Below are 14,112 nucleotides of genomic sequence, written 5' to 3' on the forward strand. Positions count from 1 at the left end.
GTTTTCCCCGACCTTGACCAATGAGCCGCCTATTGCATGACTAAGCCCAGTCACTGTGCATTTGCCCTTTGATGGGAATACGTGGTTTCTTCCAAATCTGGATGTGGCACTACAGGAAAATGCAACAAAACTTTTCTGAGAGTTAAAAATATATAACATAAATTGCTGTTCGGGTGATGCCTTATGCTTTGGGGGAGGCAGTCATTTCCATAGTCAACAAATGCTTTTTTTTTTTAAATGTTTTATTTATTTTTGATACAGAGAGAGACAGAGCATGAAAGGGGGAGGGGCAGAGAGAGAAGGAGACACAGAACCGGAAGCAGGCTCCAGGCTCTGAGCTAGCTGTCAGCACAGAGCCTGACGCGGGGCTCGAACCCACGAACGTGAGATCTGACCTGAGCCGAAGTCGGAGGCCCAACCGACTGAGCCACCCAGGCGCCCCAACCAATGCTTTTTGAGTGTCAGACACTATGGGGTTTTTTTTTTCTTCAGATGCTGTGCTCTATGCTGGGCATAGAGAGAGATAAATTAGACCCTGCCCTTGTCCTTATGGAAGCCAGTCTAAGGGTGATAGGACAAATACAAATTCAGAGTGGTAAGTAACATTGGGATAATGTAAACAGTTCTCTCCTTTCTCTGTTATTATTATTGTTTTTGATGTATTCTGTTCCTATATATCCTCAAAACAGATTCTTATATGAATTAGAAGACAAAAAAATAAGAGCAGATTACACATTGCAGTTATACCCCACTCCCCCACTGAAAATTCTATTGAGAACAATGACTAGTCTAATTCTTCAATGAAAAAAAAAACGATCCTTTGTCCTCCAAATACAAGCTCATACTTTTCTTGGAATTAAAAGAGAGAAGGCACAGGTGTTCTCCTGATCCCATATACCAAAGCAGGAGGGTATTACTTTTCATAATCAATAAGAAAAAGAGTGACATGACTTCTTAATAAAGACATAAGCACCATAGCATGAGTGTGTCTTGCTGGAGAAAAGAGGGCACTGGTCTATAAGGTCAGACCAATCAACTTCAAGAGCAAAGTGGCAATAACATCTGAGCTGTCCTAAAGAACAGAATTCAGCAATTCAAATCTGCAACCTTAATTCCTTAACGAGAGACAGTGTGAGTGGTGTCTTTCCTTCTCATACCAAGCCGTTTTGTAATTTGTGAGACTTTCACACTGCTTACCCAGGATCTGTTAACCCCACTTTGGCAGGACTTAGTCATCCTCTCTGCAGCTTTAGATAAAAGATGGTGGGAAATCCCCTTAATGCTGACTTAATTATAAAGAAATGGGTGTCTGGAGAAAAAGGAACCGATTGCTTCTATTTTTAAAGAGTCATCTAGATTTATGGAAATAAACCTTCCAGCTGCATAAGGCTGGGTGTGTTGGCAAAGCATGGCCCTGACATGAAGCTGTCAGCCAAGAGAAACCCAAACTTGTTGGGTTTCCTATCATGGCTACTTTTTGTCACTCTCTGATGTCTTGCTGGAGAGGGAAGAAAATATCTTTCCAGATAGAATGTTCCAAATTCTTTGGCATCTCTTGACATCACACAAGAGAAAAATTGGGTTGAATTTCCTGTCCCCTAATGACACAAAACAGGTCGAGGAAAGGTGGGGGAAAGATGGTAGTCTGGGGGAAGAACACAGGCAGAACAGTAAATGATAAGCCTTGAAGCAGCAGACCCCAGATCTCTGCATTTTTTGTACATCGGTACTCCTTTAAACACCATTAGATGGTGAGAAAATGTTTCTGGTGATAATTTAAATATGGATTTATTCTAATCAAACTACCCTGGAATTATCAATGGGGCCATTTCTCATAAAACTGGATAGGAAACAGTATCAATTTAATTTTTATTGGTGTTATTTCTAGTTTAATGGAGAAAAAGGAAGTCAAAGAGAAGGGATGATAAAATATAACCTGTTACCTTTCCTTGTGAAACAACAGAAATTGACTTAAAACTATGGCTTCCCTTTACTTTTATAGTCATGTGCTACCATCTTGACATAGTTTATAAGGCTTGTAAGGATGCGGGTCCGGTCCGGCCTTACCCACGGGGCCTTCCCAGCCTTCCCAGAGCCAGGCAAGGTGCACCGCTGCTGCAGTGGAAATGCGCCCAGTCTGCTGCGCGGGAGGGGGGGGCGGTGTCTCCTGCCCGCAGCAGGTCTGATCCAGCCTTAAAGGGGAAGGCGCCGGCTTCTCCTGAAAGGGAGCACCTTAAGGAGGGACAACTCCTGCAGCACCCTATTGGGAGAGGCCGGCTGATACCTTTGACCTTTCTAGAGGCAGGACTAGTCGTGCCCCAGGTGGGGGTGTCCTGGGCCCACTCTGATTGGTCAGTGCTCCAGATGGTGTGATTGGCTCCCACAACTGCCAGTATTGATGGGGGGGCAGGAATTGGATCACTGTACACCTGTCATCATTTCCTGTAACTCCCCCTCCCAAAGGCATAAAAAGCCCTGCCCTGGGTTTCTTGGGGCTCTCTCCACGTGGCCAGCGGTCAGCTGGAGACTGTGAGCCCGAGCTTAAGCTTGTAATAAAGGCCCTTTGCTTTTGCAGGCGTGACTAGGTCTCCTTAGCAGTCTCTGGCCCTTAGCAGTCTCTGGCGTTTGATTTGGGGCGATTTTACAAACTTGGCTACAACAGGCTATAAGTGTATAAGCCCCCTGTGCTCCATGTTTGCCAGTTGAACCTCATCTTTTACATTTTCCTTCTTCCCAGTCACTAGTTTCCCCTCCTCGTGTGGTCTGCTCCAGCTTTAAGTAGCTTCTTTAAGTTCTCTTAAATCTATAACTCTTACAGTCCATGGACCACTAGTCCCCCTACATCGGTCATGATATGATTCCAAAGTTTATAGGCAATTGCCTATAAGGGAATTATTTATATAATACTACATATAGGATGTAAGCTTTTTCCCCCTCCCGAATAAAAGAGTAAAATATTAATATACATTTTTCTGCATTCCTTGGTTTGCATGAAAACTAGGAAAAAGGCCACTGTCGTTGTATCCTCTGTCACATATGCTATTCCATCTGCCAGACATACTCCTCTCTCTTCCCATGGTTGGGCTTGATTCCGGTAAACTCAATTCTGTTCCTTCAAATCTCAACTCAGGTAACACTGATGGAAGTGTATTCCCACTGACCTTATACGCTGGATTACATGTTCCTGTTATCTAGATCTAAGGGATTTCCTATATCACAGGAGGTATCACAGTATGATGGGACATAAATGCCTTTTTCACTATTACAACCAAACATCTGACTTGGTTCTGGCCCACACGAGGCTTTCATTAAATATGTTTATTGAACAACCAGCAAAGTGAATATTCTTTTTTCATTTTCCCTGCCAATACTAGCCTATTCCTGCAGAAAGGAAGAGAGCAAACAGGGCTGTGCTCATCTGTAGCTAACAGATTGAAACTCAGCAAGAACATGTGCCAAGCAGAGTTGTGGAGGAGAAGGGAGGGAAAACCATAAAAATATAAGATGAGACATAACACTGTTTGAGAAAATAGGAAAAGGTCCTAGGACATTTTTAATGTGATTCCAAGTGAATATATGAGGAGGTAAGCAATTATGTTTAAAAAAATATATTCAGCCTTGAAGTGAAAGGTAATAATATGGAAGAAAGTCTTCAGGAAACCTGGACCTAACCTTCCACTAAATTTTCAGAGGGATTTAGTCAATGCAAATTGTGATGCTGGAATCAGGCCTCCAACACAAAAAAAGGCATCAGAAGGGTCTGGAGTAGGCCTCATTATAAAGCAAACTTCAAAAACAATGAGAATACTCTAAATATGAAAAATAACCTCATTACTGCTTTCAAGTATTTCATGTTATTTCAAGATAAGCAAATGAAGTAACAAGACTTGCTTTTCAAAGGTGGCTCTTGGAATTCAGCTTTATTGCTCTGGTGGTATTATTTAACTGTGAGAGAGCATGGTCGACATTTTTCATTTTTGCTTAGGAAATAAGAAACAGAAGCTAACAGAAAATGCAATTATAATACAATTTGCTTTGAAGAAGAACTTTCCAATAAGAAGCACTATTACAAAGGACATTGAAGGAAGCACTGAAGTCTTAAGAGACTTCCACCTGTCCGGAGGTGAGGGTGATGATGATTTCCCAAAACAAGATCGCTTTCGGCCTTATCATCACGATTAATGTTATCATGAGCTCATCATACGCACGTACCTCAATGTGGTAACTAAGCATGGAGACACAGGTTCAAATCCTGGCTCTTCCACTTCTCCATTGCTAGATACAGTGGACACTTAATCCTTTCTTCTAAAATGTAAATATAATAATACCTACAGCATAGGTTTGCTATAAACATTTTTTTTTCTCCCCTTCTTTTCTTCCTCCCTTCCTGCCTTCTTCCCTTCTTTTCTTTTTTTATTTTATTATGAAAGAACACTTAACACCAGATCTACTCTCTTAACAAAAATTTTAAGTGTAATATATAGTATTTTGACTATAATGGATATAATGTTGTACAGTAGATCTCTAACGCTCATTCATCTACTTCCTTTAGATCTTAGCATAATTAGCATCATCCTGGGAATCTCTTCTCACCCCTTCTAATGATGTCACTTTCTTCATCAGACAGCCTCATAGTACTGTGTGCCCCTCCTCAGCACCATCACAACTACAACCTTATATTTACATCTGTGCTTCTTTGATTAATGTGTGTCCCTCGTACTTAGTCTAGCACCTGGAACCTAGTAAGTGCTCAATAAATATAGATTGATGAGTGAATAACTGAAAGAATAATATATACCTGAATAAAGATTAAGATTAATAGAAAAGATAGAGACAGAAGTGCTTTGCCTCTTAAGTGATGCCATATCCTTCACTAGTAAAATTTCCCAATATAATCCAGACATTTTCAATTCTTTTGTTGCTTGCTTCTTCAGAAATGCATATAACTTCGATAGCTACCAGGAGATACTTGGGAATGTTCAGGAGCCAGAAGACTTCAGAGTGCAGTTTCTTCTGTTTGTTCCCGAACAAGATTTATCTTTGTTTGTCCTCCAATCCCAGCCTATAACCCCACAACCCTGCAGACAAACATGCCTCAACCAAGTCTATCTGAAACCACAGGGACCACATCCTTAAATAACAGATAATTACACAGTAGTGACTTTTTCTCTGGCTCACTGATCTATAATTTTTTCATCCTCCCTGCTTTTTTCTCTCTGCCTCATGGTTCTTGGGTTTTTATCCCAGTGAAGCTGCTTGTGTTACCACGAATCACTCACCACAGTTGTACTTCCTCTGATAATATTGTCAGAGAAACTCGTCGTGCTGTCCAGGCTGGATAAAGATCATGGGCTCCTTTTCACAAAATTAAAGAAATCTTATAAAAGTTTTAAATAAAAATGGAATCAGACAATTGGGAATGTAGTTCTTTAAATCAGAATTCCTTTGTAAGGCCTCCCAAAATTTGTCATGTGTATTGCTGTGATAAAGATCACTAAATTATAAGATCTGTGAGCCTCGGTTGTCTACCCCACACTTAACACAGTATTTTGTATGTAATGATTGTCCAATAATCCAACAATCAACACAGTATTTTGTGTATAATGATTGTCCAATAATCATCATTAAACAAACAATGAAAAATTATTATACCCCAAAAACATGGACCTTTTTTATACAAGGTATATTATAGCAATGAAATACACTTGGATAGAATTAAAAAGGGACCTGCTATGCCATATATGAATTAGAATCATCAAAGTACATTGTAGTATAGTGTAGCATAGTATTTTAGAGATGAAAGGGAATTCTGAATCTCTTCGTGTTGACCAAAGTAAAGAGTAGCACAGAGAGGCAAAAAATACACTTCTCTCAAGAATATAAACAATGTAGGCAACAACTTTAAAGGGATTTAAATTATTATTAAAATTAGTGAAGCTGCTACAAACATTAAAGCCTAGATTGACTGACATCACCTGATGAGAGAGGACTGAGTCATATTCTTCTTTTTATCCCTCCCTGACATCTTTCATACGTGTGCAGTAAATATTGGTTTACTGGTTGCTTACATAAATAAAGTACAGGAATTTCCTTGAGTTGATTTACCCACTGTTTTCTTTTGAACCTTCTTGATCTTTTATGAGCAGCGTGATTCAGTGAAAACCGTTTGCTGACTTTTCCCCTTTAAAGGAAGGGTTCCATATGGGCTTGTTACAGTTCCATACTGTTTTGTGATAGCCAGATCTTCCATAGTGTTGATGCTTGCTCACGTGTTAACATAAAATACCACCGGAAAAAGCCCTTTTTCTTCTTTTAAGGGTCCAACCTCTGTATAAAACTAGGCATGAAACTAGCTTACATGAAATATGTGCTTGAAACTTCAGTTCTTCTCCCTGTAGTAAACTGGCAGGTCTGTCTCTTGGTTTTGGTGATCCTGATAATTCCTTTGTGTTAACAACAAATACTTTATTTAAATCTTCTCTTTATAGAAGAGTTTGATTAAAATAGCATATGCCTTAAAAGTAGTCTTCTTAGGGGTGCCTGTATAGCTCAGTTGATGAAGCGTCCGGCTTGGGCTCAGGTTATGATCTCCAGGTTTGTGAGTTTGATCCCCACATGGGACTCTGTGCTGACAGCTCCAAGCTTGGAGCCTGCTCCAGATTCTGTGTCTCCCTCTCTTTCTGCCTTTCCCCTGCTCATGCTGTGCTCTCTCTTGCTCTCTCTCTCTCCCTATCTCTCTCAAAAACAAACACTAAAAAATATTTTTTAAATCGCTTTCTTCGATTAGCTTTTTTTAGGTGTCATTCAATTTTAGAGGACTGTTATATATGTATGTAAGACTTCAGGTTAACACAGTTTTGAAACTTGATGAGAATCAGTTTAAGATTTAAAGGGCTAAGGACTTTGGAAAAAATGTTTTGGGCTTTCACTAGATTGCTGCTTATGTAGTAATTGTGATGTAGCTGAATTTTTAAGATGTGGACACTCCAGCCACAGAGATTGCTCTCTAGGCAGACACTCTAGAAACAAATTCATTGTATATGGAATCCATGAATGTATTCCTCTTTTAGGAAACTAGGACGTAGAAAACAGAAACCTGTATAATACCAACTCCACCCATCCTTGCTTCTTCTCAACATTACCCAGGATTTCAGCTTTGCTTTTTTCCCATTACACTTTGCTCATTCACTGGCCTTAATATCCATATCCTTCACTTTTTATTACTTTTATTTACCCATTAAATTTTGGCACTCGGCAGTGAATCAGAACCCAGATGACAGAACCATTTACTGTTGGTACAAAGGTCCTGTAGAAAATAGACCCCTAAGCCTCTTTCCTCACCACCACCACCACCACCACCATCATCAAGACACCGTGACTAAATGCTTCTATAACTTCAGCCTCACACATCCCCTTTAGGTCCCTTTCTGTTTTCTTTTCCCTTGAAGAGATTTTCTTTATTTTCCCCAGGTTCAGAGATTAACATTAAAGTAAAAAACAGAAGAATAAGGGAACTGGATTTATGGAAGTTCATTCTCTAAATCTAAATTCTTTGGTGAAGCCTTTTAAAATAATATTTGTTTATTCGTTTATATCTTGTCATATTCCAAGAAGGATGAGAGGTGACTTGTAAAGCATATACAGAATAAGATAATAAATTAAATACACAAAAAATGAGGAAAGAAAAATAATTTGAATCAAGACCTGTATCACATAGATCTGCAATTGCTTTAAAACGGACCACAATTTTGGCTTTGATTTTCCTAGGAAATAAAAGAGTGAAAACCTTCAAATAGTGATAGACCACAAAGCCCATTTAAGAAAATACAGTTTTAACTGTAGTCCTAATTTCAGTAGAGAGCTGTTGATATTCAGCATAAAGATACTGATCTCTATAATTGATAGAAAAAGAAAAGAAAAACAGCAACAGTTCAAACTTCCATAAACATTTTGTCTTTAGATACATAAATTCTTCAGAGTCCTTTCTCTACCAAAAAGATCTTTTAAAATGTACAAAATTACTTTGAACATATTGTCATCTAGTCACCCTTTAGAGGGTGACATTACGTACCGGGAACTGTGTGTCATGTAAGCTATAGTCTCTGTCCTGTAGAATATCTCTTGTCTATTTGGGAAGACAGATGTGTACACATAATTCCAGCAGAGCAAGAACATCCTAAGAGATGGATGGACAGAGTCACTCAGTGTGATGGATACATGTTAGGTTGTAAAAATGATAGACAGGGGTTCAAATCTTTGCTTACCCACTTCTCCATTGCTAGATGTATCTGAGACTCAATTTCTTTTTCTAAGATGTGGTCATGATAATACTCATGACAGCTTTGCTATGAATATATGCACTTCTTTTAGATCCTGGCATAATTAAGACCACCCCAAGAAAGGTCTTCTTAGGCCATCCCAGGGTCACTTTCCCTCTCTGCATCATGTGATCTTCCCCCAAAGCTTTAACCTTATAATTATGTCTGTCATTTTTTTATTAATCTGTGTCCCCAGTACCTAGACCAGTACTGGAATCTAATGGAACCTATTGGATACTTAGGTTGATAAATGAATAATTGAAGGAATGAATATTCCTAGTACTCTTGGTACTAGGGTCAGATAATCAAATCAGAAAAGAATTTAAAAAAAACTACACTTTGAAACATAGTTAATGATTATTATTTATTCTAAAAATCTCAGTTATAGTATCAAGGAGAGCCTTTTTCTCTTGGATCTTTTTATACAGTAGTATATATAAATTGATTCCTCATGAGTTGAATAAATGGCACAAAATAGAATACCTTAAAAATATTTTTAAAAATTTAATAGAAATACCTATCTGATTAGAGCAGTTTTAATTTTGTGATGATGGAGGAAATGTCCAAGTGCATAAGGCAAAAATCTCTTCATGCTTTATACCTATAAATAATTATCTTTTTAATATCTGACATAACTGTAAACCTAATGAGTACAGCAACTTTGATTTTTTTTATTCCTTGTTCCTAACACAGTGCCTTGCACAGTGTATATACTCAGTAGATATTTGTTTAACAAAAGAATGTGTGATTGAATAAAGGAAGGATTGAAAAAATGAAAATGGATGTGAGGACTCAAGTAATATTCCATTATGTCTTGAGGAGAAAGCCCATCTGATCAATAGAATCTCAGAATTGTCCATTTAATTTTTTGAATTTAAATCCAAGTTAGTTAACATATAGTGTAATAATGGTTTCAGGTAGAATTTAGTGATTCATCACCTACATATAACAGCCAGTGCTCATCACCCATTTAACTCATTCCCCCACCCAACATCCCTCCAGCAACCCTCAGTTTGTTCATTGAATTTAAGAGTCTCTTATGGTTTGCCTCCTTCTCTGTTTTTATTTTTCCTTTCCTTATGTTCATCTGTTTTGTTTCTAAAATTCCACCTATAAATGAAATCATATGATATTTATCTTACTCTGACTGACTTATTTCACTTAGCATAATTCTAGAACTCTAGTTCTATCCACATTGTTGTGAATGGCAAGATTTCATTTTTTTGATTGCCAAGTAGTATTCCATCAGATCTTCTTTATCCATTCATCAGTCAGTAGACATTTTGCCCATTTATTTTTTGAAAAGCAGCACCTTCAGTCACTAGTTTGAATTTTGTAATCTATTAAACTTTGATTGTTACCTGGAGTCAATGTCATCTGTACAAAAGGCCACCAAGAACACATCTATAGCAAACAATGTTGGATTCATTTCTCACTGCAATGAGAAAATCAGGGGTATCTCAATGAGAAAGGGTTAGGAATGACTTATGTGGATCTGATCTTATATTAGGTAATTTGGGGAAGGATTCAAGGAAGATAAAGTTCACAGTGGACTGAGTGTTGTCAGGCAATGGAGTTAATTCTATAGTTGAATTTCTAAATGACTTTTAAGTAGACAAAAAGGAAGAATAGAAGGACACTAAAGCTGTCATTGGTAAATATTCAACAGTGATTCATCTTATCTGGACAGTAATCTGTTTTGTATGTTGTGACAGGGACAATGTTCTTGTTTTGTTATGTTCAGACATTATTACAGAGTAGTCTCATTTTTTATTAAAAATTTTTTTTTAAACATTTATTCATTTTTGAGGACAGTGAGAGACAGAGCGTGAGTTCAGGAGGGGCAGAGAGAGTGAAAAACAGAATCAAAGCAGGCTCCAGGCTCTGGACTGTCAGCACAGAACCCGACGCAGGGCTCGAACCCACAAACCGTGAGATCACAACCTGACTCAAAGTCAGACGCTCAACCGACTGAGGCATCCCCAGAATAGTCTCATTTTTGCCTTAGTCTGTCATGATCCCAGAGTAGCCTTGTCTGGTATCCATGTTCTGTGAGATTGTTACGTTTCATAGGCAACACCAAGAGCCAGCTGTGATTGCCAGCCGGCTCCTGGATGTCAAGGACTGCTTTTCTCTTCTACTGGGAAAGTGACATAAACAAGACAACACACACAAAAAACCTGTTACCATCTATTTAGGTTAGGTTGAATCATTTTCTTAGTTTTTTAGCGAAGTATACTAAGCAAAAAATAGTCAAAGATGGTTGTTTTCACAGGGAAAGAAGAGGGACAAATTTTGAACCAGAAAGGCAGAAATGATTATCTCATTAGAGCGAGCTCAGGAGGTTGGGGTGTTTAGAGACACATGAAGCATGAGAAGAAGGAAAATTGATCATAAATTTTACTTACTTTGTGTTTTGAATTATTGAGACTGAATTCTGGAAATAAGATTTTGTAAAATAAGGACAAAGAATGTTAGAATTTTGTTGTTGTTTTTTGCTAAACTTACGAATAGGATTTTTGTAAAATTATGGGACACAGAATGTTAGATTTTCTGATTTAACAAAGTTATGCAACACCATTGCTAAACTATGTATAAAAGCAGTGTAAAGAACAGAATAGGACTCCATCTTCCAAACAAAATGCTCCAATCAATTTGAGATTCATACCTAGAATTTATCATTTTAATTTTAAAATAACATTTTAAATGTAATTTTATTTGTGAATGATTCATATTGTTCTCTGAATAGGTATATAATCAATAGAACTGAAAATAGAATAGTATTTTTATATTAAAATACTCAAGTTTTATATATTTAAGTATATTTAAAATCTTTATTGTCATGCCTGGATGTCTTAGTTGGTTAAACATTTGACTTCAGCTCAGGTCACAATCTCATGGTTTATGGGTTCAAGCCCTGTGTCGGGCTCTGTGCTGACAGCTCAGAGCCTGGAACCTGCTTTGCTGTCTCCCTCTCTCTCTGCCCCTCCCTTGTTCATGCCCTGTCTCTCTCTCCAAAATAAATTAAATATTAAAAAATTTAAAAAATCTTCCTTCATAAAATATCAATCAAGTAACCCAAAGATTATATCTCTATTTTTTACATATTTTTGCGTCATCCATTAAATGCTGTCAGTGATAGTAGCTGTTTTTTGGCTAGTTCCCAGGACCTTTTACAGGCTTTCATCTTCAGAAACTCAATTGCTTCCTGTATGAGTAAACTCCGGAACATAAAACCTGCCCTTCCACTTATTTGGACACGAAACTTGCAGCATAGCTTATGCATGCCTTTTTGCTAAAGACATGATTATCCCATGGCTTCTCACACATGAAAGTTCCTGACTCCCCCAGCATCCTCATTAAAGTGGATATTGCCAGAAAGAGCTCTAAGTACACAATTAGTTTTATTTTAGTCTCTGAAGTTTCTTTCATTCACATGTGTGGTCCTCTCCTTTCCACAATTTAATACAGCATTTACATTTTTTTACTTGCAGGAAAACACACACACATGTATACCCACATTCAGCATACAGTCCTGGAGTTGATTCTTTGCAAAGACTCAAGAATCATGCCATTAGGGGCGCCTGGGTGACTCAGTCAGTTAAGTGTCTGACTCTGGCTCAGGTCATGATCTCATGGTTTGTAGGTTCAAGCCCTGCGTCGGGCTCTGTGCTGACAGCTCAGAGCCTGGAGCCTACTTCAGATTCTGTGTCTCCCTCTCTCTCTCTTCCCCTCTCCTGCTCACACACACACTCTCTCTCTCTCCCTCTCCTCCCCTCAAATGAATAAACATTTAAAAAATTTACAAAAAAGGAAGCAAGCCATTAAAAATGAAACACTGCTCTTAGACATCTATGAGCTTTCATCTACACAGCCATAATGAAGCAGAGATTTGTTAATTTTCTGGTTAATTAAAACTTTTCAAGCTGGTTCTCCATCTTAGGTTACAATAATTAGACAATGGACACATCTTTACTTCACTGTGGTAGGTTGGTCTGCTAGGCTTAGCACATACACGTTGTTGCTTCCCAAATTTCTTCTATCATCCCGTTTGGGTAGAACTCTAAGCATGCCCTGTTTAGAGTTGAGATAATTGCTACATAACTTAAATAAAATGCTACTGTAAAAACAATTTATTTCCCTATGTTTGGACCTGTGTAATTCACATTCAATCAATTCTCTGAGTCATTTAAATTATTGACTCTATTCAAAATAAAACCGTACTGGTAGTACAAGATCAGTTTGGTAAAGACTATTAAACAGTTCAACAGTTTCTTCAATAGTAATTTTTAATAATTCCACATAATTTAAATCATAAGTCACCTTACAAACCTGTGCATATAGAAAAGACAATGAAATTTAAAAGTCAGACTCAAAAGGCAAAGGCAAAGGCTGATGTGGAAACTTTGGCCTATGAATTATTATTTATTGAGCTGATTTATATTTAGTATTGCTCCCAATTGCTTCCCATTTTTTATTATGTAATCAATATCTTTTTGTTGGAACTTCATATGAGCCAAAACAATGTGAGACACTTCAGAACAAAAGCATGGATAAAAAACATAGATGATATTAATAGTTGAAGTTAGAGACCACTTTTTATCTGTTTTTCTTTTCTTCCAGTCATGCTGCATAAGCCTGTGCAAACTGAGGGGGATAAAAAGGAAGAGGAATCCTTACGTGTTCAAGTATTTCCAAAGCAGATATAATCTTCGCCTCTTTAATTTCTGCTGAGAAATACGGGACTCATGTGAGCAGCATTAAGCAGAAATGGGCGCCAGGTAGGGTCGGAGGCGTGGCTTCAGACTGTCTACAGGTGTATTTCACCGAAGCACATGTTAGAAGCGTTTCCTCCTCTAATAACACGGTATATGTTTCCTACCGGATATTTCTTTTTCCTCAGGATAAAACATCTCCAAAAGTTCTAAATTATAACGTTGACTCTTATAAATTAGACTTTTCAGACTCAATCTAAAAAGGCTAGCAAATTATCCCCAAACTCCTGTTGACGCAAGCACTTCCGCAGCGTGTTCAGAAACGGCAGTTCAGGGGCGCCGGAGTGGCTCACTTGGTTCAGTGTCTGACTCTTGGTTTCAGTTCAGGTCATGATCTCATGGTTTGTGAGACAGTCCAGATCCTGCTTGGGATTCTCTCTCTCTCTCTCCTTCTCTCTCTGTCCCTTCCACCCTCCTGCCCCTTCTCTCTCTGTCTCTCTCAAAAATAAATAAATAAAAATTTGGAAAAAAAAAAAAAGAAATGATGGTTTAGAATCACAGATGATTGTTGGTCTGATATTCCAAGAAGGTCTGGAAATAATCCCCAAACTTCTCACTGCCTTTTTCTTAAAGTACCTGGGAAGACAGAGAAGAAACCGAAAACTTGCAACATCAAAAACCAAAACTGACAACTGACTCACTACTAAGATCTTAGATAATTGACACTAATTATAAAGGAGTCGGATGGAGGGTAAACCTCCCCAGGCTGCCACTCACAGCAATAATGGCAAACAGTTATGTGATATTTACCCTTTGCCTGGAACTGTTCGAAGACTTTTCTTGTTCTCATCATGTAATCTTCACAACAAACCCATCAGTTACAATTATTTTGCCTATTTTTCTGTTGAGCAAAACAGAAGCACAGAGAAGTAAAGTGACTCACATAAAGCCAGTAAATGGTGGTGATGACAGCTAAGCCTAGAACACCTATCCTCTTAGTTATCATAACACACTACTTCTTGGTATATCACAGTTTTGTTTCATGACAAAGGAGTCACCCTTCACAACTATTGTAATAT

The sequence above is a fragment of the Suricata suricatta genome, chromosome 3 (assembly GCF_006229205.1).
Source record: "Suricata suricatta isolate VVHF042 chromosome 3, meerkat_22Aug2017_6uvM2_HiC, whole genome shotgun sequence".
NCBI classification, from domain to species: Eukaryota; Metazoa; Chordata; class Mammalia; order Carnivora; family Herpestidae; genus Suricata; species Suricata suricatta.